This window comes from Mobula hypostoma, chromosome 1 (assembly GCF_963921235.1).
Source record: "Mobula hypostoma chromosome 1, sMobHyp1.1, whole genome shotgun sequence".
NCBI classification, from domain to species: domain Eukaryota; kingdom Metazoa; phylum Chordata; class Chondrichthyes; order Myliobatiformes; family Myliobatidae; genus Mobula; species Mobula hypostoma.
The window spans coordinates 34,723,902-34,747,123 of NC_086097.1; the positions used below are offsets into that span (position 1 = coordinate 34,723,902).

General features: G+C 43.5%; 1 protein-coding gene across 4 annotated transcripts in view; it reads left to right on the top strand.

Moving 5' to 3' along the window:
• The window catches only part of wdr89 (WD repeat domain 89), a 37,280-nt gene that overhangs the window by 5,334 nt on the left and 8,724 nt on the right, over window positions 1–23,222 (top strand). The window contains exon 1 of one of the 4 annotated variants that reach the window (XM_063046256.1): window positions 9,844–9,885. The exons of 1 other annotated variant lie outside the window; for it this stretch is intronic. The gene's annotated coding sequence lies outside the window, so the exon portion shown is untranslated. Of the gene's footprint in view, window positions 1–9,843; window positions 9,886–10,143; window positions 10,218–23,222 lie in introns of those variants that run through there. 2 more of the 4 variants (XM_063046239.1, XM_063046247.1) reach the window with 2 other exon arrangements.

The following is a 23,222-nucleotide window of genomic DNA, read 5'->3' on the forward strand; positions in this document are numbered from 1 at the left end:
AACAATATTTTGACTCATACCTTCAGAAATTAGGAAATTCAGTTCTTTTAGGTAATAGTCATTGTTAACAGTACATTATTCATAATTACTCTACATAACCTAAACCTCTGTGGAAATTTATAAATACAAAATACTTGTACGACACGGTGCAGGTGGCAGAGCAGGTACAACGTTTTACAGCACAGATGATCAGGGTTCAGTTCCTGCTGCTGCCGGTGAGTTCTCCCTGTCACCGAGTAGGAATTCTCTGGGTGCTTCGGTTTCCTCATGCTATCCAAAGCCATACCAGCTAACTGGTCATTGGGCTAGGATTAAATTGGGGGTTGCTGGGTAGTGTGGCTCAAAGGACTGGAAGGGCCTATTCCTTCTTGTATCTCAATGAATAATAATTACATTTTCAACTGTGTATAACTCTGTGGAGGTAATATGGAATATTAACATGCTGCTATACATAAGGTTCAGCTAATTAAAATAACTGATATCTGCTGCGGATTATTGGCAGCATCTTTCATCCAAGTCAAAGTTGAATTTGTCAGGTCTAGAAACTTAAGCACATAAATCCTCGGCTTTGCTTGTTTCGGCGGCCAGGGCGAGGTCAATGGTGCTCGGGAGGTGGTATCGGAGGGGCTGGTCGGAGGCTCGAAGTTTTCAGATGGACGGACTCAGTGTCAGCTGTTCTCGAGTGCTTCCAATGCATCGGCAGTTGTCGGTGCCTAGAGGTTTATGGCAGGGAGTTTCTCCCTTTTGCTGCCTGCTTTCAGGGACTCGGGAGTCGATCGGGACTTGAGACTTTTTTTTTACCGTGCCCGTAGTCTGCTCTTCATCAAATTATGGTATTGATTTGCACTGCTGTAACTATATGTTATAATTATGTGGCTCTGTCAGTGCTAGTCGTTGGTTTGTCCTGTTTTTCTGTGATATCATTCTGGAGGAATATTGTATCATTTCTTAATGCATGTATGCTTTTCTAAATGACAATAAATGAGGACTGAGTGTTCTCATAATCTTAAATAATTTTTTATTTTTAAGGCTGAGGATGTTCCATACTCTTGTTCTATGGATATGATGTTAAACCTAAAGCTCATTTCCCAATGAGGCAAATAAGAAGAACCCCAGAAGCAATCTAATAATTTACTTCATTGCTGTTTTTTGTGCCGTTGTTCTATTACAGCAATAATTATATTTCAAGAACTTCATGGAATGCAAATCCCTTTTAGACAACGAGACTATAAAGGGCACTGAAGATGGGTCTCAGCCTAAATTGACTGGTTATTCATTTCCATAGATGCTGCCTGAACTCCTGAGTTCCTCCAGATTTTGTGTGGGTTGCTTTGGATTTCCAGTATCTGCAGACTTTGCAGCATCTATAGGAAGAGGCGCAGTCGACGTTTCAGGCCGAGACCCTTCGTCAGGACTAACTGAAGGAAGAGTGAGTAAGGGATTTGAAAGCTGGAGGGGGAGGGGGAGATGCAAAATGATAGGAGAAGACAGGAGGGGGAGGGATAGAGCCGAGAGCTGGACAGGTGATAGGCAAAAGGGGATACGAGAGGATCATGGGACAGGAGGTCCGGGAAGAAAGACGGGGGGGGGGGTGACCCAGAGGATGGGCAAGAGGTATATTCAGAGGGACAGAGGGAGAAAAAGGAGAGTGAGAGAAAGAATGTGTGCATAAAAATGAGTAACAGCTGGGGTACGAGGGGGAGGTGGGGCCTAGCGGAAGTTAGAGAAGTCAATGTTCATGCCATCAGGTTGGAGGCTACCCAGACGGAATATAAGGTGTTGTTCCTCCAACCTGAGTGTGGCTTCATCTTTACAGTAGAGGAGGCCGTGGATAGACATGTCAGAATGGGAATGGGATGTGGAATTAAAATGTGTGGCCACTGGGAGATCCTGCTTTCTCTGGCGGACAGAGCGTAGATGTTCAGCAAAGCGGTCTCCCAGTCTGCGTCGGGTCTCGCCAATATATAAAAGGCCACATCGGGAGCACCGGACGCAGTATATCACCCCAGTCGACTCACAGGTGAAGTGATGCCTCACCTGGAAGGACTGTTTGGGGCCCTGAATGGTGGTAAGGGAGGAAGTGTAAGGGCATGTGTAGCACTTGTTCCGCTTACACGGATAAGTGCCAGGAGGGAGATCAGTGGGGAGGGATGGGGGGGACGAATGGACAAGGGAGTTGTGTAGGGAGCGATCCCTGCAGAATGCAGAGAGAGGGGGGGAGGGAAAGATGTGCTTAGTGGTGGGATCCCGTTGGAGGTGGCGGAAGTTACGGAGAATAATATGTTGGACCCGGAGGCTGGTGGGGTGGTAGGTGAGGACCAGGGGAACCCTATTCCTAGTGGGGTGGTGGGAGGATGGAGTGAGAGCAGATGTACGTGAAATGGAGGAGATGCGTTTAAGAGCAGAGTTGATAGTGGAGGAAGGGAAGCCCCTTTCTTTAAAAAATGAAGACATCTCCCTCGTCCTAGAATGAAAAGCCTCATCCTGAGAGCAGATGCGGCGGAGACGGAGGAATTGCGAGAAGGGGATGGCGTTTTTGCAAGAGACAGGGTGAGAAGAGGAATAGTCCAGATAGCTGTGAGAGTCAGTAGGCTTATAGTAGATATCAGTGGATAAGCTGTCTCCAGAGACAGAGACAGAAAGATCTAGAAAGGGGAGGGAGGTGTCGGAAATAGACCAGGTAAACTTGAGGGCAGGGTGAAAGTTGGAGGCAAAGTTAATAAAGTCAACGAGTTCTGCATGCGTGCAGGAAGCAGCGCCAATGCAGTCGTCGATATAGCGAAGGAAAAGTGGGGGACAGATACCAGAATAGGCACGGAACATAGATTGTTCCACAAACCCAGCAAAAAGGCAGGCATAGCTAGGACCCATACGGGTGCCCATAGCTACACCTTTAGTTTGGAGGAAATGGGAGGAGCAAAAGGAGAAATTATTAAGAGTAAGGACTAATTCCGCTAGACGGAGCAGAGTGGTGGTAGAGGGGAACTGATTAGGTCTGGAATCCAAAAAGAAGCGTAGAGCTTTGAGACCTTCCTGATGGGGGATGGAAGTATATAAGGACTGGACATCCATGGTGAAAATAAAGCGGTGTGGCCCAGGGAACTTAAAATACCTCGACACTGTTTTATCACCCCTTGTTCAATCCCTTCCGACCTATGTTCGTGACACTTCTCACGCTCTTAAACTTTTCGATGATTTTAAGTTCCCTGGCCCCCACCGCTTTATTTTCACCATGGATGTCCAGTCCTTATATACTTCCATCCCCCATCAGGAAGGTCTCAAAACTCTACGCTTCTTTTTGGATTCCAGACCTAATCAGTTCCCCTCTACCACCACTCTGCTCCGTCTAGCGGAATTAGTCCTTACTCCTAATAATTTCTCCTTTTGCTCCTCCCATTTCCTCCAAGCTAAAGGTGTAGCTATGGGCACCCGTATGGGTCCTAGCTATGCCTGCCTTTTTGTTGGGTTTGTGGAACAATCTATGTTCCGTGCCTATTCTGGTATCTGTCCCCCACTTTTCCTTCGCTATATCGACGACTGCATTGGCGCTGCTTCCTGCACGCATGCAGAACTCGTTGACTTTATTGCCTCCAACTTTCACCCTGCCCTCAAGTTTACCTGGTCTATTTCTGACACCTCCCTCCCCTTTCTAGATCTTTCTGTCTCTGTCTCTGAAGACAGCTTATCCACTGATATCTACTATAAGCCTACTGACTCTCACAGCTATCTGGACTATTCCTCTTCTCACCCTGTCTCTTGCAAAAACGCCATCCCCTTCTCGCAATTCCTCCGTCTCCGCCGCATCTGCTCTCAGGATGAGGCTTTTCATTCTAGGACGAGGGAGATGTCTTCATTTTTTTAAAGAAAGGGGCTTCCCTTCCTCCACTATCAACTCTGCTCTTAAACGCATCTCCTCCATTTCACGTACATCTGCTCTCACTCCATCCTCCCACCACCCCACTAGGAATAGGGTTCCCCTGGTCCTCACCTACCACCCCACCAGCCTCCGGGTCCAACATATTATTCTCCGTAACTTCCGCCACCTCCAACGGGATCCCACCACTAAGCATATCTTTCCCTCCCCCCCCTCTGCATTCCGCAGGGATCGCTCCCTACACAACTCCCTTGTCCATTCGTCCCCCCCATCCCTCCCCACTGATCTCCCTCCTGGCACTTATCCGTGTAAGCGGAACAAGTGCTACACATGCCCTTACACTTCCTCCCTTACCACCATTCAGGGCCCCAAACAGTCCTTCCAGGTGAGGCATCACTTCACCTGTGAGTCGACTGGGGTGATATACTGCGTCCGGTGCTCCCGATGTGGCCTTTTATATATTGGCGAGACCCGACGCAGACTGGGAGACCGCTTTGCTGAACATCTACGCTCTGTCCGCCAGAGAAAGCAGGATCTCCCAGTGGCCACACATTTTAATTCCACATCCCATTTCCATTCTGACATGTCTATCCACAGCCTCCTCTACTGTAAAGATGAAGCCACACTCAGGTTGGAGGAACAACACCTTATATTCCGTCTGGGTAGCCTCCAACCTGATGGCATGAACATTGACTTCTCTAACTTCCGCTAGGCCCCACCTCCCCCTCGTACCCCAGCTGTTACTCATTTTTATGCACACATTCTTTCTCTCACTCTCCTTTTTCTCCCTCTGTCCCTCTGAATATACCTCTTGCCCATCCTCTGGGTCACCCCCCCCCGTCTTTCTTCCCAGACCTCCTGTCCCATGATCCTCTCGTATCCCCTTTTGCCTATCACCTGTCCAGCTCTCGGCTCTATCCCTCCCCCTCCTGTCTTCTCCTATCATTTTGCATCTCCCCCTCCCTCTCCAGCTTTCAAATCCCTTACTCACTCTTCCTTCAGTTAGTCCTGACGAAGGGTCTCGGCCTGAAACGTCGACTGCGCCTCTTCCTATAGATGCTGCTTGGCCTGCTGCGTTCACCGGCAACTTTGATGTGTGTTGCTTGAATTTCCAGCATCTGCAGAATTCCTGTTATCTGCAGACTTTCTCGGGTTTATTCTTTTAAAGTGGGAAGCAAGGGTGCCCTCACCTGGTGATTAATAATATTACAGGAAGTATTCAGCGTAACCAAATTAATCACAGAAGAGAATGGCAAGACTATTTTAAATCGAGTGAAATATTGCTCTCTTCCTTCAGAATCACAGATGATTCTATTTCAACCCCACATTCTCATAATGTATAAAATGGACACTTGGATTTGGAACAGTGACTAATCAAAGAGTCAAATCTTGTTTAGCTTGCCCAAGTGAAATTTGTTGTTTTATGGCAGCATTATAGTACAAAGACAAACCTGCTATAAATTACAAAATAAATAATAATGAGAAATTCATGGGTTCATGAACCAGTCAGAAATTTGCTGATGGACGGGAAGAAGCTGTCCCTGAATTGTTGAATTGAGTCTTCAGACCCCTGTATCTCCTCCCTAATGGTAGTTTTGAGGGCATGACCCAGATGAGGATATCCTTACTGATGGACAGTCCCTCTATGGCACTGCCTCTTGAAGATCTTTGATGGGAGGGAGGGCTTTGATTTTATACAAACTATTATTTATACAATTTGTATAATTGCTAAGTCCTCCTAAATGGTACGATAGAACAAAGCGGGGGAGAAGATCGGCTATGATTCTGTATACATACTGTATATGAATGCTACAGGCAGACACAGTGCCTCAGTCAGTAAGCCTACAAAATCACACTCTGTTAAACATCATAATGCACTTGCCATAAAAACAATTCATTTTTCTTTTCAGTGGAGTGAATTAAGGTGGAATAATTCCTTTGAAACCTGATCATTTCAAACAATTTCCATGTGTTGCTAAAACTTCTTCAGCATATCTATTTTGTGTACAAAGTGTTCTTGGCGCCACATTGAACATATCTTGCTTTAAATGATCTGGCAGACTGAGACACATCACACGAGCAACAGCCTGATCTTGAGATTTTATTTTACAAGAAATTGAGAGGAAAAACCTGACATTCCACTTGAACCACATTTTATCCCAGGTCCACGCTAATCTATTTATTTATTTTTACTTACTCAAAGAGTGAAGGTATTTGATATAACCAGCATTTATTGTCCTGTTCGGTGCTGGTGAATCACCATTTTAAGGCAATTCAGTATAGGCATAATCCTCTGGGGTATGAAGCTTCAGGGTTTAGAATTGCGATTGATTTCAGGACTTCTAGCTGAGATTTCATCTGCTTCCGGGGTCACCTTGTTTTTGTGGCAACCAGAAGGCTTATCAGGTTGCTGATCCTACAGGAGAACTGAATGACCCTTTAAAACAAGAACCACTGCAGTCCCCTTTAACACATGGGAAGAGAATGTGAATGCCCACTTTAACGCATCGATATTGATCGTTGCGGGCCCTTTAACACATGGAGCTGCAGTTCCTTTGATAGAGTCATAGAGCTCTACAGCACAGAAACAGGCCATTTGGCCCATTGAGTCTGGGCCAAACTGTTATTAAGCCTAGACCAGGGGTTCCCAAATTTTTTATGGCATGGACCCCAGGTTGGGAATCCCTGGCTAAGACCCATCATTCCAGGGCGGGTACTCAGGATGTGCACGGCACAACTGGCAGGTGTGTTTACATAATTTTTAATCTTTCCCTCTCCCAGTGTAGAGTACCCTCCTGCTTCAAAACATCCACCATTGTTCCTGTGTCTAAAAAGACCAAGGTAACATGTCTGAACGACTGGCGTCCTGTCGCACTCACCTCAATAGTAAACAAATGCTTTGAGAGGCTGGTTAAGGATTGCAGCTGCGGCTCGCTACCACCCAAACTGGACCCACTACAGTTCACCTACTGACACAACCGATTGACAGATGATGCAATAGCCACAGCTCTACACACTGTCCTTACACAACTGGAGAAGAGGGATGCTTATGTGAGAATGCTGTTCCTGGACTACAGTTCAGCATTCAACACCATAATTCCCTCCAGGCTCGACAAGAAGCTCAGAGACCTCCGCCTTCACCCTGCCTTGTGCAGCTGAATCCTGGACTTCCTGTCAGATCACTGGCAGGTGGTAAGAGTGGGCTCCCTCACCTCCACCCCTCTGACACTCAATGCAGGTGCTCCTCAGGGCTGTGTCCTAAGCCTCCTCCTTTACTCTCTGTATACCCATGACTGTTTTGCCACCCACAGCTCCAATCTGCTAATTAAATTTAGTAACAATACTACATTGATTGGCCTTATCTCAAATAATAACGAGGCAGCCTACAGAGAAGAAGTTATCACCCTGACACAGTGGTTCAAGAAAACAACCTCTCCCTCAATGTCGCAAAAACAAAGGAGCCAGTTGTGGATTACAGGAGGAATGGAAACAGGCTGACCCCTATTGACATCAATGGATTTGGGGTTGAGAGGGTGAACAGCTTTAAGTTCCTTGGCATACACTTCTCCGAGGATCTCACTTGGCTGTGTGGTGAAAAAAGACACAACAGTGCCTCTTTCATCTCAGATAGTTGAAGAAGTTTGGTGTGGGCCCCCAAATCCTAAGGACGTTCTACAGGGGCACATTTGAGAGCATCCTGACTGGATGCATCACTGCCTGGTATGGGAACTGTACCTCCCTCAATCACAGGACTCTGCAGAGAGTGGTGTGGACAGCCCAGTGCATTTGTTGTTGTGAACTTCCCATGGTTCAGAACATTTACAAAGACAGGTGTGTTAAAAGGGCCCAAAGAATCTTTGGGGACCCGAGTCACCCCAATCACGATCTATTCCAGCTGCTACCATCCGGGAAACGGTACCGCAGCATAAAAGCCAGGATCAACAGACTCCGGGACAGCTTCTTCCACCAGGCCATCAGACTGATTAATTCATGTTGATACAATTGTACTTCTATGTTACATTGACTGTGTGTTGTACATACTATTTATTACAAATTTACTATAAATTGCACATTTAGACGAAGATGTAACATAAAGATTTTTACTCATATACGTGAAGGATGTAAATAATGAAGTCAATTCAGTTCAAAATCTTGACTATAGCCCTACATATCGAAACTTCTCTTAAAAACCTGGGAGCCTGTTAATATGTAATGTGTGATTGTTCCTGGGTACTTTAATACGAGGGGGAAGTTGTGGTCCTTTTAAATACACAGGTTGATTGGTTGGAGCATATTAATATCTGGGGGGGGAGTGGTTGGATGGGGTGGTGGAGTGTGTTTACTCCAAGTTCTTTTTAATCCAAGGAAGAGATTGCTTTTCTTTGAATTAATAGATCATTATTGTTTAGAGGCCTGGTAGATGTTTACTCCTGGCTTCTTTAATACAAGAGGAATAAAAGTTTGTGGTCTCTTTAACATGGGGAGAGGTGGTGAATTAATACTCCTGGCCCCTTTAACAGACATCCCACCTCTCCCGGAAGTTCTGGGAGTCTCCCGCATATCGATAGTGGCTCCCTGATGCCCACAAATTATATACAATATCCCGGGAATAGGTTTTTTTGAGAGGGAGAGGGAGAGCGAGCATCCTGATTGGTCTCTCTTTGTGCTAAGAGTGGTCTCTAACCACCGGGCCGCAAGAAAACGATATAATTTAGTGACATGAAACAATATGAGTCAGCTGCACCTTTCCTCTTTCCCTGTCACGCCCACTGTTGAACTTGAACGCACGTGAGGTCATCACCCACACGTCATCCATGTCAGCGCGGGAAAAAGATCAACTCTTCGAGCTTGCAAATGACGGCGGGTTGAAAGGTATGGTTGACGTAACATCTCTGCTGGCAATCTGGATCAAAGTCAAGGCTGAATATCCTGAGATAGCCACGGAAGCACTGAAAATGATGCTTCCATTTCTAACATATCTCAGCAAAGCGGAGTTTTCTGCAATGAATGCAACGAAAACTAAATTGCGGAATAGACTGGACGTAAGGAATCCCCTTCGAGTATCGCCGTCTCCCATCACCCCTCGATAGGACCGTCTTGTTGCAGGAAAACAAGCCCAGGGCTCCCACTGATTCAGTGATATTGGTGTGTTGCAATGATTTTATATGTTCATACGAGGAAAATATGTGCTGTGTGTTTAACAGCCAAACGTTGCTTAAAATGTTATGATGCTATTGACTTATAATTGACTTGTCACTATATTCATGTGAGGAAAATATGCACTGAGTGTTTAATATTAAATTCGGTAGATAAACCCTTTTAGAAACAAAATTGAGTGGATTAGCTACTTATAAGTGACCCACGGTTGACTTATCACCTATATTCCGGTTGTGACTAACACCCCCGCCCCCGGTCAGCCAGTCCGCAAGAATATTGTCAATACTAAACCAGTCCGCAGTGCAAAAAAGGTTGGCGACCCCTGCTTGATAGACCTATGTATGAGTTTTCTCTGTGGTCGGGCTTTCCAGTCGACCTCAAAAATAATGACAGTGTTGCTTGCTGCACTGTTTGCAACAGTGACTTTTCTATTGCCTATGGTGGGTTAAAATGTAAAAGACATGTTGAGGTGAGTCTAACAGGTGTCATTCGTTCATTTTTTTTTAAACTAGCTGGCTGGCTGCCAAGACGCTACGCTATTGATGCCCTACGTGATGAGGCCAAACTCCCTGTAGACTTGCTTAAAGTTGTAATAGAATAAACATGATAATATAAGTACATATTTTAGTGTCACATTTTCTGCATATACCCAACTTGGTTTACAGATTAGACAAAATCACTAAACAAAGTATTACATACACCCTTGGAGGTTGGGTGGGGGGAATATGGGGTTGCGGGGGCGGGGGTGCTACCTCCCTGAAATGAGTTTTTACAGGGTGGGATGTCTGCTTTAAGACGAGCGAAGAGGATGCAGTCCTTTGAACACATGGGGAGTGAATGCATGTTTACGTAAGGTACTGTCCCTTTACCATACAGATGATGATTGTCTGGGTCCTTTCATACCTGGTCGGTGTTCAGTCACGACCATTTTAATGTAAGTGAAAGGATTGCAGTCCGTTTAATATACGGAGAGTGAATGTCTGTGATCGTTTAAATACAAGTGGACTGAATGCTGCTAGCGCCTTTAGTAAAAGGTAAATTGCAGTCATGGAGAGCGAGAGCCTGTAATACAAGGCCGGTTCATGGTCCGCCCCTTTAACACGTAGGTGTTTGCTCCGCCTTGTTACTACCAGGGAAGGAGGTAATGTTGGTGGCGGTGGTCTGGAGCCTCTTCGGCAGCTGGTAGGTGAGCGCTCGCAGGCCCCTGCAATACCGGGGGATGACGGTGAGGCAGCGGCCTCCCGATTAGGCGCCGCTTGCCCCGGAAATGGAGCGATGGGCGGCCGGGCACATGGCGGGTGAGAGTGCCGGCCGTGCTGGGCCGCAGCCCGCTGCCTCATGCTCGGCTAGCGGCCCCGGTCCCCTCCGCCGACGGGGGCAGGCAGTGTGGAGAAAGGGCCTCGCTTCTTGCAGCGTTAAAGGCCGGGAAGTTATTGATGGCGGGGGGGGGGAGAGGGACTTCAGCCAGAGCTTGTCGCTGTTCTGCTGGGAGCCGCTGCCCTGCAAACAGGAGGAAATTAAAGTCCACACTGGGGTGAAGTGCCACTTGGTGAATATTGTTAGGAAATTATCTGGAAAATTAGAGTTTCACACAAATGCCTGAGCAACTCAGTCGGTTAGGCAGCATCTACGGAGGGAAATGTATATGACAATCTCCTTATGATTGTTAGGGGTCAAGCTCATAGACTAAGAAGGTTTGGTAGAGTTAATCTTCTGAGCTTTAGTTCCAAACTGGAAATGATGAAAATTATCAGTATACTGTAAGTCTGAGCTTTGGAAACATTATGAAGGAAAATAAGGCCATTTGTGTTCAACTCACTTGTGTAATCTGCTTGGGGGGCATCTCTGAACAGTAGAGCCTGGAAGTCATGTTTTAGTTGACATTGTTTTGGCTGAACAACAGAATTCACCTATCTGAAACTGAATTCCAGAATTACAGTCATAGAAAAGCACAGCATGGAAACAGGCCCTTTGGCCCATCCAGTCTGTTCTGAGTCATTTAAACAGCTACTCCCATCGACCTGCAATTGGACCATAGCCCTGCATACCCCTACCATCCATGTACCTATCCAAACTTCTCTTAAATGCTGAAATTAAGCTCGCATGCACCAATTGCGCTGGTAGCTTGTCCTATACTTTCGTGACCTTTTGAGTGAAGTTTCCCCTTACATTTCCCTTAAAGTTTTACCTTTTACCCTTAGCCCACAAACCTCTAGAAGTCCCACCCAAACTCAGTGGAAAAACCCTGCTTGCATTTACCCTATCTATAAGCCTTATAATTTTGTATACCTCTGTCAAATCTGCCTTTGGTCTTCTACCTTCCAAGGAATAAAGCCCTAACTTAATCTTTCCTTGTAACTTAGGTTCTCCAACCCTAATGTCCTTGTAAATGTTCAACTTTATTTACATCTTCCGTGTAGGTAGGTGACCAGAACTGGATACAATACTCCAAATTGGGTCTTTTACAACTTCAACATAACATCCCATCTCCTGTGGTCAGTTCATTGATTTATGAAGGCAGATGTGCCAAAAGTTTTCTTTACAACCTTATCTACCTGTAACACCACTTTCAATGAATTATGGACATGTATTCCCAGATCTACAGCACTCAGTGCCTTGCCGTTCACTGTATAAGATCTACCCTGGTTTGTCCTAATGAAGTGCAACACCCTGCACTTGTCTGCGTTAAATTCCGTCTTCCTATTTTTCCAGCTGGTCCAGATCCTGCTGCCAGCTCTAATAATTTTCCTCTTTGTCCACTACACCTCCAAATTTGGTGTTACTGCAAATTTGCTGATCCGTTTAATCACATTATTATCCAGATCATTGATACAGATGAGAAACAACAAGGGACCCAGCGTCGATCCCTGCAGCACTCCATTAGTCACAGGCCTTCAGTCAGAGAGGCAACCATCTACTACCACTCTCTGGCTTCTCCCACAAAGCCAATGTCTAGTCCAATTTGTGAACCTTGACCAATCTCCCATGGGGGACCTTGTCAAATGCTTTGCTGAAGTCCATGTAGGCAACATTCACCATCTTGCCTTCATCAGCTTTCCTGGGCTAACTTCCTCAGATAACTAACTATAAGATTGGTTATTCATGACCTACCATGCATAAAGCTATACTGACTATCTCTAATCACTCATATCTGCTCCCTTAGAACACCTTCCAATAACTTTCCTGATGTCAGGCTCACCAGCCTATACTTTCCTGGTTTAACTTTAGAGCCTTCCTTAAACAGCAGAACAATATTAGCTATCCTCCGATCCTCCAGTACCTAACCTGCTGCTAAGCATGATTTAAATATCTCTGGTAGAGCCCCTGCAATTTCTGCACTTGCCTCCCACAGGATCCAAAGGAACACTTTGTCAGGCCCTGGGGATTTATCCACGCTAATTTGCTTCAAGACAGCAAACGCTTCCTCCTCTGCAATCTGTATAGGGCTCATGAGGTTGTTGCTGCTTTGCCTCACTTTTATAGACTCTTTTGCATTTCCAGAGTAAATACAGATACAAAAACTACATTTAAGATCTTCCCCCATTTCTTTCTGACTCCACACATGGTTTACCATTCTGATCTTCCAGAGGACCAATTTTGTCCCTTGCAATCCTTTTGCTCTTAACATGTCTATAGAATTCCTTAGCTCCTTCACCTTGTCTGCTAGAGCAACCTTATGCCTTCTTTTAGCCTTCCTGATTTCTTTCTCAAGTATTCTCTTGCATTTCTTGCACTCTATGAGTACCTCATTTCTTCCTACCTCCCATACTTGCTATGCACCACCTTCGTTTGCTCCTTAACCGAGGCCTCAATATCTCTTGTAAATCAAGGTTCCCTATGCTTGTTATCTTTACCTTTTATTGTGACAGGCACATATAAATTTTGTACTCTCAAAATTTCACTTACCAAGTATACTTCTGCCAGAAAACAGCCTGTCCCAATCCACACTTGCCAGAACCCTTTTGATACCATTAAAATTAGACTTTCTCCAATTTAGAATTGCAACCCGTTGACCAGACCCTTTTTCCATATCTACTTTGAAACTAATGGCATTACATGCAAAGTATTCCCCTCCACAAACTTCTGTCACCTGCCCTGTCTCATTCCCTAAGAGCAAATCAGGTATTGCACATTCTCTCTTTGGGACTTCTACATAATAATTAAGGAAACTTTCCTGAGCTCATTTGATAAACTATGCCATCTAATCCTTTCAGGTTTTTTTTGGCATGTGCCTGCGTGTATGCGAGTCTGTGCGTCCGTGCGTGCGTCTGTCCGTGATGATGGATTTTTCCTGGCGTTTTTCCAAGGCGCAGAGCGAGAGAGACTGTGTGGCGCACCACTCCCCACACAGACATTTTCGCAGCATTTTCCCTTTGTTTTACGAGGTTGAGTTGCGGTCTTGACACTCAACCCGGCATGGATGGAGAGCGTGTTTGGGGGCGGACCTGACTAGTTTCGAACCCGGGAACCTCTGCTCCCGGGTCAGGCGCCGATGTCGTTGCGCCACCAGCCAGCCCCCATCTAATCCTTTTAGAATATGGGAGCTGTTAATCCTGCCCCTCCTGCAACCAAGTCACACTGATGGCTTCAATGTCATAATTCTATATGTTGATTCATGCCCTGAGCTCATCTGCCTTTCCTATGATACTTCCTGCATCAAAACATATGTGGCTCCGGACATTAGTCGCATCATGGTCAGCCTTTTGATTTCTGGCTTTGAGGACTTCACAACATCTGTCTCTGCAACCTCTCCACTGTCTGTTCTGCCATTTTGATTCCCATCCCCCTGCCTTCTTTACAACTACGTTGATATGGGATCAAGTTAGATCCTCAGAGATCTTGACACTCAGGAACTTGAAACTTCAACCAAATGTTTCTGGTAACTGTTGATCAGTCCTGCATATTGGCTTGGAGGAATTTTAGGCCATTCCTCCTAACAAAGCTATTTTAACTCTGGGATGCTGGTGGAGTTCATTGCTTGAACTGCTTGCTTCAGGTCCTTCCATAACGTTTCTACAGGATTAAGTTCAGGACCTTAACTCAGCCATTCCAGAATGTGAAATTTCTTCTGCTTTAACCATTCTTTGCTGGACTGACTTGTGTGTTTAGGGTCGTTGTCTTGCTGCATGACCCACTTTCTCTTGACCTTCAGTTCATGGATGGATACCCTGATATTTTTCTGTAGAATTTGCTGGTACAATTCAGAATTCATAGATCCATGAATGATGGCAAGCCATCCTGGTCCTGACGTAACAAAGCAGGCCCAAACCATGACACTGCCACCACCATGTTTCACGGATGGGATGAGATTCTAGTGCTGGAATGTAATGCTTGCTTTTTGCCCAACATTATGCTTCTCATTTAAGCCAAAAAGTTCTGTTTTGAACTCATCCGTAAACAGAACATTTCTCCAATATCCTCTGGCTTATCCATGTGGTCTTTAGCAGACTTTAGATGGGCAGCAATATTCTTCTTGGAGAGTAGTGGCTTTCTCCTTGCAATCTTGCCATGCACACCATTGTTCAGTGTTTGCCTGATGGTAAACTCATGAACACTGACATCAGCCAATGTAAAAGAGCCTTAACAACAGGAATTCTGCAGATGCTGGAAACTCAAGCAACACACATCAAAGTTGCTGGTGAATCAGCAGGCCAGGCAGCATCTCTAGGAAGAGGTACAGTCAACGTTTCAGGCCGAGACCCTTCGTCAGGACTAACGAAGGGTCTCGGCCTGAAACGTTGACTGTACCTCTTCCTAGAGATGCTGCCTGGCCTGCTACATTCACCAGCAACTTTGATAAAAGAGCCTTAGATGTTATCCTGAGGTTCTTTGTGATCTCCTGGACTATTACACGCCTGGAATGAATTTTGTTGGCCCTGGCGAGAGTAACAACAGTGTTGAATTTCCTCCATTTGTACACAATCTGTCTGACTGTGGATTGGTGGAGCCCAAACTCTTTAGGAATGGTTTGTGTATCCTTTTCCAGCCTGGTGAGCATCAACTACTATTTTTCCAAGATCCTCAGAAATCTCCTTTGATCGAGGCATGGCACGCTTCCAAAAACCTGTGGTGAAGATCAGGCTATGATGGTGATAGACCCGGGTTTATGTTCTTCGAGTAGGGCAGGGCCTCCCACACTCTCACGTGATAGTCATCCCATTGATTGAAACACCTGACTCTAATTTCCCCTTTAAATGAACTGATAATCCTAGAGGTTCACATACTTTTTCTGACAAATACATGTAATATTAGATCATTTATCTCAATAAGTAAATGAAGAAGTATAATTTTTGTTTGTTATTTAATTGGGTTCTCCTTATCTAGTTTTAGGACTTGCGTGAAGTTCTGATCGCACTTTAGGTCATTTATTCAGAAATAGAGAAAATTCTAAAGGGTTCACATACTTTCTAGCACCACTGTATATTGGAGTGATGTTAAGAACTGTTGTAAACGTTGATTGAAGGGAATAACTTCGCACAACTTCACTTGCCCCTTCATTGAAATGTTCTCACAACCTATGGACTCAGTTTCAAGGATTCTTCTATAGTAAGGTGACCAGAACTGTATGCAATACTCCAGTGTGGCCTAACTGGAGTTTTATAAAGTTGCAACATAACCTGCTGACGTTTGAGCTCAATGCCTCAACTAATAAAAGCAAGCATTCTATAAGCCGTCTTAACCACCTTATCCACATGTGAAGCACTTTAAAGGAGCTGTGAACTTGGATCCCAAGACTGTCTGCTCAGCAACACTGTCAATGATCTTGCCCTTAGCAGAGTACTGTCTCCTTGCATTTTCCCTACCAACGTGCAACACCTCACATTTATCTGGGTTAAACTCCGTCTGCCATGTCTCAGCCCATATCTGCAACTGATCTATATCATCCTGTATTCTTTGTCAGTGTTCTACACTATCCACAACTCCACTCATCTTGGTATCATCTGCAAGCTTACTAACCCGCCCGTCTACATTTTCATCCAGGTCATTTATATACATCACAAACAGCAGAGATCCCTGTGGAACTCCACTAAATGCAGACTTCCAGCTCAAATAAGTTCCTTCAGCCACTACCCTCTGTTTTCTATGCGCAAGCCAGTTTTGAATCCAAACAGCCAGTTTGTGTGGACCCCATGCATCTTAATCTTCTGGATTACTCTCCAATGAGAGACTTTGACAAAAGCCTTACTAAGATCTATGTAGACAACATCCACTATCCTATCTTCATCGATCTCTCTCATCATCTTGTCAAAAATCTCAATCAAGCTGGTAAGGCACAAAGCCATGCTGGCTCTTCCCAGTTAGACCATGGGTTTCCAAATGCTCATGTACCCTGTCCCTAAGAATTTTCTCCAGCAGTTTCTCTACATGAGACTTGCCAGTCTATAGTTCCCAGGATTTTCCCTTGTTCCCTTCTTAAATAGAGGTACATCAGCCACTCATCTGTCCACCAGGACCTCACCTGTGGCTAGAGAGGACACGAAAATACTGGTCAAGGGCCCAGCAATCTCATCTCTTGCCTCCTTCAATAACTTGGGGACTTAACCACTTTAATGCTCATTAGGAGGCCCAAAACTTCCTCCTCCTTGACCTCTAAACATCCTAACATATTTATACACTCAGCACTGATCTCCTGGTCCTCCGTGTCCTTTTCCTTGGTAAATACTGAAGGAGAGTACTCATTAAGCACCTCACTCACATTCTCTGCATCCAATCAAATGTTCCCCCCTTTATCCTTGGGTGGTCTCACCCTCCCCCTAGTTATCCTCTTACTCTTGATGTATGTATAGAATGCCTTGGGATTCACTTTAATCCTCCTTGCCAAGGACTTTTCATGACCTCTCCTGGCTTTCCCCATTTCCTTCTTTAGTTCTTTTCTGGCTTCTTTTATACACCTCATGTGCTCTGTTTGATCCTAACTTCTGAAGCTTTATATACGTTTCGTTTTTCTTCTTGACTAAATTCATCACCTCTCTGAACATCCAAGGTTCTCCTATCTTTCCATCCCCATCCTTCCTTCTTACAGGGTTTCCTGTACTCTGGGCAATTGATCTCTAAACACCCTCCACATGCCTGATGTGGACTTGCCAGAGAAAAGGTAATCCCAATTAACACTTTTTTAATTAATTTTTTTATGAGTTTCTACATTAGAACAAAAAAAACAACGAAAAGGAAATTTAAACAGTGCAAAACCAACGTGTTCGATGTACAATTCATAACAGTAAAGAAAAAGCACCCAAAATAAAATCATATAAAGTTAGTTTCCACTCCACCCTCCCATTACACACTCCAAGCCAACCATTATGATATAAAGAAAAGTTAATCAGAGCTTTTGTCACCACAAAGCTGTGAATATAAAAAACGTTTATTGCCTACTACCTAAACTATAGTATATTTCACATCATTAAAAAAACACCATAAAAGTTAACCAGAAAAGAAAGCTGGATGTAAGGGACTAAATCACTGAAAGAAAAAGGAAGATAAACCTTTATTCTAAAGAGGAGTTATGAAAATAATCAAGAAAAGGTCCCCACACCTTATGGAACTTTGTGTCCGAATTAAGAAGTGAATAAATGAATCTTTTCCAGGCCTAAGCAGGACATAATGTCTCTAAGCTGTTCAGCATGAGTGGGTGGGGCAACATCTCTTCACCTTAGAAGAACTAAACGTCTAGCCAAAAGAGAGGCAAAGGACAATGTTCGCCGTTTAGTCGGACTCAAATGCATGTCAACTTCACTCAAAATGCCAAAAAGAGCAATGAAAGGGTTAGGTTCTAAGTGGCATTTAAGGATATGGGATAAAGTTAAAAAGACATCTCTCCAAAATTCTTCCAAACTGGGACAAGCCCAATACACGCGGACAAGAGAAGCCTTGCCCACTATACACTTGTCACAAAAGGGACTAATATCAGAGTAGAACCGCAATAATTTGGCTTTAGACATATGATCCTTATGTGCAACCTTGAACTGCAAAAGGCAGTGGCGAGCACATAAAGAGGTTGAGTTAACTGACTTAAGAATTGAATCCCAAACCTCATCGGACAGAGAAATATTTAAATCATGCTCCCAGGCAATTCTAATTTTACCAAAGGGGTCATATCTCAAGGTTGCTAACTTATCACGAATAGTAGATATTAAACTTTTACCCAATGGGTTTATAACAAAGAAACAAGTCCACAACATTTTTTCTGGGCATCTCAGGAAAATTTGGTATTAAAGGGTTAATAAAATGTCTAACTTAAAGATATCTAAAGAAATGAGTATTAGGTACGTTAAATTTTGCAGACAATTGTTCAAAAGTTGCAAAACTATTATCTATGAAAAGATCTTCAAAACGCTTGATGCTCTTTCTGTACCAATCATGAAGTGTTAAGTCTTGCATAGAAGGTCGGCAAAGATGATTATGAAAGATAGGACTAGAGAGGGAGAAACCATAAGGACCATAATGTTTTCTGAACTGAGCCCATATTCTCAGAGTATGTCTAATGAGAGGATTAACAATCAGTTTAGGCAAATGACAAGGAAGTGCGGAAATGGAGAAATCCTTAAGGGAGTTCAACTCCATTGCCACCCATTTTGGGCAGTCAGACTGATTATGAAAGAAAGACCAAAAAGAATATTGGCTGCCCAGTAATAAAAATGAAAATTGGGCAAGGCCATACCAACTTCCCTTTTAGGTTTTTGAAGGTGAGCTTAATATTAAGTTTGGAATGTTTGCCCTTCTATAGATAGGACAAAATAATAGAATCTAACGAATTAAAAAAAGCTTTAGAAATAAAAATTGGTAAGGATTGGAATAAGTATAAAAATTTAGGAAGGATATACATTTTAACAACATTAATTTGACCTACCAGAGATGTGGACAGAGGTGACCAGTGTGCCAAATTCTGTTTTGTATGATTTAAAAGATTAGTAAAATTTTCTTGAAAGAGATGCTTGAAGTTCCTTGTTACAGTAATACTGAGGTAAGTGAATTGATTAAGTACTACTTTAAAAGGGAGGTTATGAAATTCTAATATTTGTGCTTCTCTATTAATTGGGAAGAGTTTGCTCTTGTGTAAATTAAGTTTGCATCTGGAAAGCTGGCTAAATTTATTAAGTAGTGAAAACATTGGGGGTAAGGAGGTAGTCGGATTTGATATGAAAAGTAAAAGATCATCAGCATAAAGAGAAACTTTATGCTCAACACCCCCCCCAATCCCCATCAATTTAGCGCAGCTACGAAACGCAATCGCCAGTGGTTCTATGGCCAAATCAAACAGCAAGGGACTTAAAGGGCACCCTTGCCGGGTGCCACGTTTAAGGTTAAAAGGTTGGGATTGCTGAGAGTTGGTCGAATATAGCAATTTAATCCATGTAATAAAACTTTGTCCAAAGTCAAATTTTTCCCGCAAAAAGATAATTCCACTCCACACGATCAAACGCTTTTTCCGCATCAAGAGAGACAACACATTCAGAGTCCCAATTGAAGGTGAATAGAAAATATTAAATAGATGCTGTATATTAAAAAAGGGGAGGTGATTTTTAATAAAACCAGCTTGATCTTCAGAAATAATTGAGGGTACAATATTCTCCAATCTACGAGCCAAAATTTTAACATCAACATTTAACAAAGAAATCGGTCTATATGAGGAACACTCTGTTGGGTCTTTGCCTTTTTTCACTAAAAGAATGATACTTGCCTTATTAAATGATGCTGGCAATTGACCATGTTTAAACGAATCGGATAAAACTAAGGTTAATTGAGGCAAAAGCAGTGAGGAAAATGATTTATAGAATTCTGCAGAGAACCCATCTGGTCCAGGAGATTTACCAGACTGCAGTGCAGAAATGGCTAAAGATATTTCCTCTAATGATAATGGCTCATTGAGTTTTGCTTTGAAATCAGGAGAAAGCGAAGGAATATTTAAACTGTTTAAGAAATGCTCGACAGAAACGCTATCAATTAAAGATTCAGAGGAATAGAGTCGAGAATAATAATTCTTGAATGTATCATTGATTTCAGAATGATTCAAGGTAATGTTCCCATTTCCCATTCGAATTTTAGTAATTTGTTGTTTAACTTTAGAGCGTTTTAGTTGATTGACTAAAAATTTACCGGATTTATCACCATGAATATAAAACCAGCTCTTACTTTCGAGAAGTTGGTGTTCAATTGGATGAGTGGAAATAAGGTCAAACTTAGTTTAAAGTTCCACTCACTTCTTGTACAGTTCTGGATTTTTGGTCTGAGCATATAGTTGGTTGGTTGCTTTAATTTGGTTGACCAGATCTAATCGCTCTGTAGAGGATTTTCTTTTCAAATTCACAGTATATGAAATTATTTGACCCCTTGGATATGCTTTCATGGCATCCCAGACAACCTGAGTTGAGGTTTCAGATGACATGTTAATATCTAAAAAAAAAGTGTTATTTGGTCCTTCATAAAATTTACAAAATCATTATCCGACAACAGGGTCGGATTAAAACGCCAGTGTTTATTCATTTGAGGGAGACCAGGAAGAAATATGGACAGGGTAACTGGGGCATGATCCGAAATCAATATACTCTCATAATCACAAGAGCGAACAGATGGAATCAGCAGATTATGGATTTAAAAAAATAATCAATTCTAGTAAAAGTATGATGGACATGTGGAGAAAAAAAAGAGTAATCTCTCTCACTTGGATGAAGAGAACGCCAAACATCAGAGATCAGAGATACCATAATTAGAAAGGAAAGACTGAATTGATAAAGCAGATTTACTTGGTAGTCCAGGAACAGAGGATGATCGATCCATAGCTAGATCTAACCAACAGTTAAAGTCACCGCCCAATTTAAGAGAATATAAGCTCAGGTCAGGCAATAAAGAGAAAAAACGATCAAAAAACTCCACATCATCCAAATTGGGGTCATACAGGTTAGCCAAAACTACCCTAGTATTATATAATTTCCCAGAAACAATAATAAAACAACCATTTGTACCAGATATTTGGCTGTGAAGCTCAAAAGGAACATTTTGATTTATAAGAATAGAGACCCCCCCCCCCCCGGCTTTAGCCGGAAAAGTAGAATGGAAGTGCTGCCCCACCCACCTTGACATGAGACGGGAATTATCAGAACTACCAAAGTGTGTTTCTTGCAAAAAAGCAATTGCAGCTTTGAGCTGCTTAAGATGTGAAAACAATTTCCTCCTTTTAACAGGATGGTTCAAACCCCTAGCATTCCAGCTTATAAAATTCAATGGACTCACCTTTGTCATTTAAAAAAACATGGAGAGTAGTAGGCATGAGCAAAATCAAACAAACAACAGCTCTGGGGCAAAAACATAAAACAGGAGAATCAGGACAGAAATATGTCCTGAATAACTAAAGATCCTATAAATGCTATTGGCAATAGAGATCCCTGCCCCCCCCCCCCCCCCCCAGATCCCACAACAAGAAAGCTATCTAAGATCAGCAGCAAGCTGTTGGGAAAAAAACCACCCCAAAACCCAACTTCCAGGTTCTTAATATCAACATAAGCTCGTAAACACGAGGAATTCTGGAGATGCTGGAAATTCAAGCAACACACATCAAATTTGCTGGTGAATGCAGCAGACCAGGCAGCATCTCTAGGAAGAGGTACAGTGGACGTTTCGGGCTGAGACTCTTCGTCAGGACTAACTGAAGGAAGAGCTAGTAAGAGATTTGAAAGTGGGAGGGGGAGGGGGAAGATCCAAAATGATAGGAGAAGACAGGAGGGGGAGGGATGGAGCCAAGAGCTGGAGAGGTGATTGGCAAAGGGGATATGAGAGGATCATGGGACAGGAGGCCCAGGGAGAGGGAAAGGGGGGAAGGAGAAAAAAAACCCAGAGGATGGGCAAGGGGTATAGTCAGAGGGACAGAGAGAGAGAGAGAAAGAATGTGTGTATATAAATAAATAACAGATGGGGTACGAGGGGGAGGTGGGGCATTAGCGGAAGTTAGAGAAGTCAATGTTCATGCCATCAGGTTGGAGGCTACCCAGACGGAATATAAGGTGTTGTTCCTCCAACCTGAGTGTGGCTTCATCTTTACAGTAGAGGAGGCCGTGGATAGACATGTCAGAATGGGAATGGGATGTGGAATTAAAATGTGCGGCCACTGGGAGATCCTGCTACCCAATCTGTTATTTATTTATATACACTCATATATCTATCTCTATCTCTCTCTCTCTCTCTCTCTCTCTCTCTCTCTCTCTCTCTCTCCTCTCTCTCTCTCTTTTCTCTCTCTCTCTTTTCTCTCTCTCTCTCTTTTCTCTCTCTCTCTCTCTTTTCTCTCTCTTTTCTCTCTCTCTCTCTCTTTTCTCTCTCTTCTCTTTCTCTCTCTCTCTCTCTCTTTTCTCTCTCTCTCTCTCTTTTCTCTCTCTCTCTTCTCTCTCTCTCTCTTTTCTCTCTCTCTCTCTCTCTCTTCTCTCTTCTCTCTCTTCTCTCCTCTCTCTCTTCTCTCCCCCCCTCTCTCTCTCACTATACCCCTTGCCCATCCTCTGGGTTCCCCCCACTTTTCCTTCTCCTTGGGCCTCCTGTCCCATGATCCTCTCGTATCCCTTTTGCCTATCGCCTGTCCAGCTCTTGGCTCTATCCCTCCCCCTCCTGTCTTCTCCTATCATTTTGGATCTCCCCCTCCCCCTCCAACTTTCAAATCTCTTACTCACACTTCCTTCCGTTAGTCCTGACGAAGGGTCTCAGCCCTAAACGTCGACTGCACCTCTTCCTAGAAATGCTGCCTGGCCTGCTGCGTTCACCAGCAACTTTGATCAACATAAGCTCCATTTGTTAACAATTCAAAAACCAGAAAAATTACGCACTACAAATTAGAATTATACTTAGAGAAAAGAAAAACAATTCCACCAAAATGTATTAAGCTTAACTCAAAGTAATAGTCCAAAAGAAAAGATATGAACTAAGAAAGACTCAAACAAAGTTTACCCAGTAACCTACCCACGAGAAACTATGGATAAAAATTCACTGACTTGGAAAAAGAAAAAAAAGTACTTGTCCATCATTTTGACTAATCAAACCAAGTCTGAGGAAATGGAAGTAGCAGGGAGACTTTCGATAAATTTCTGAGCTTCTGTAACCAAGTTAAACCACGTTTTTTCTCCGGTAGCAAGAGTTATTCGGAGACGAGCTGGAAAACGCAGAGAGGGCCCGAGTCCACGATTGTAGAACTCTTTCATGACTCCTTTATATTCTG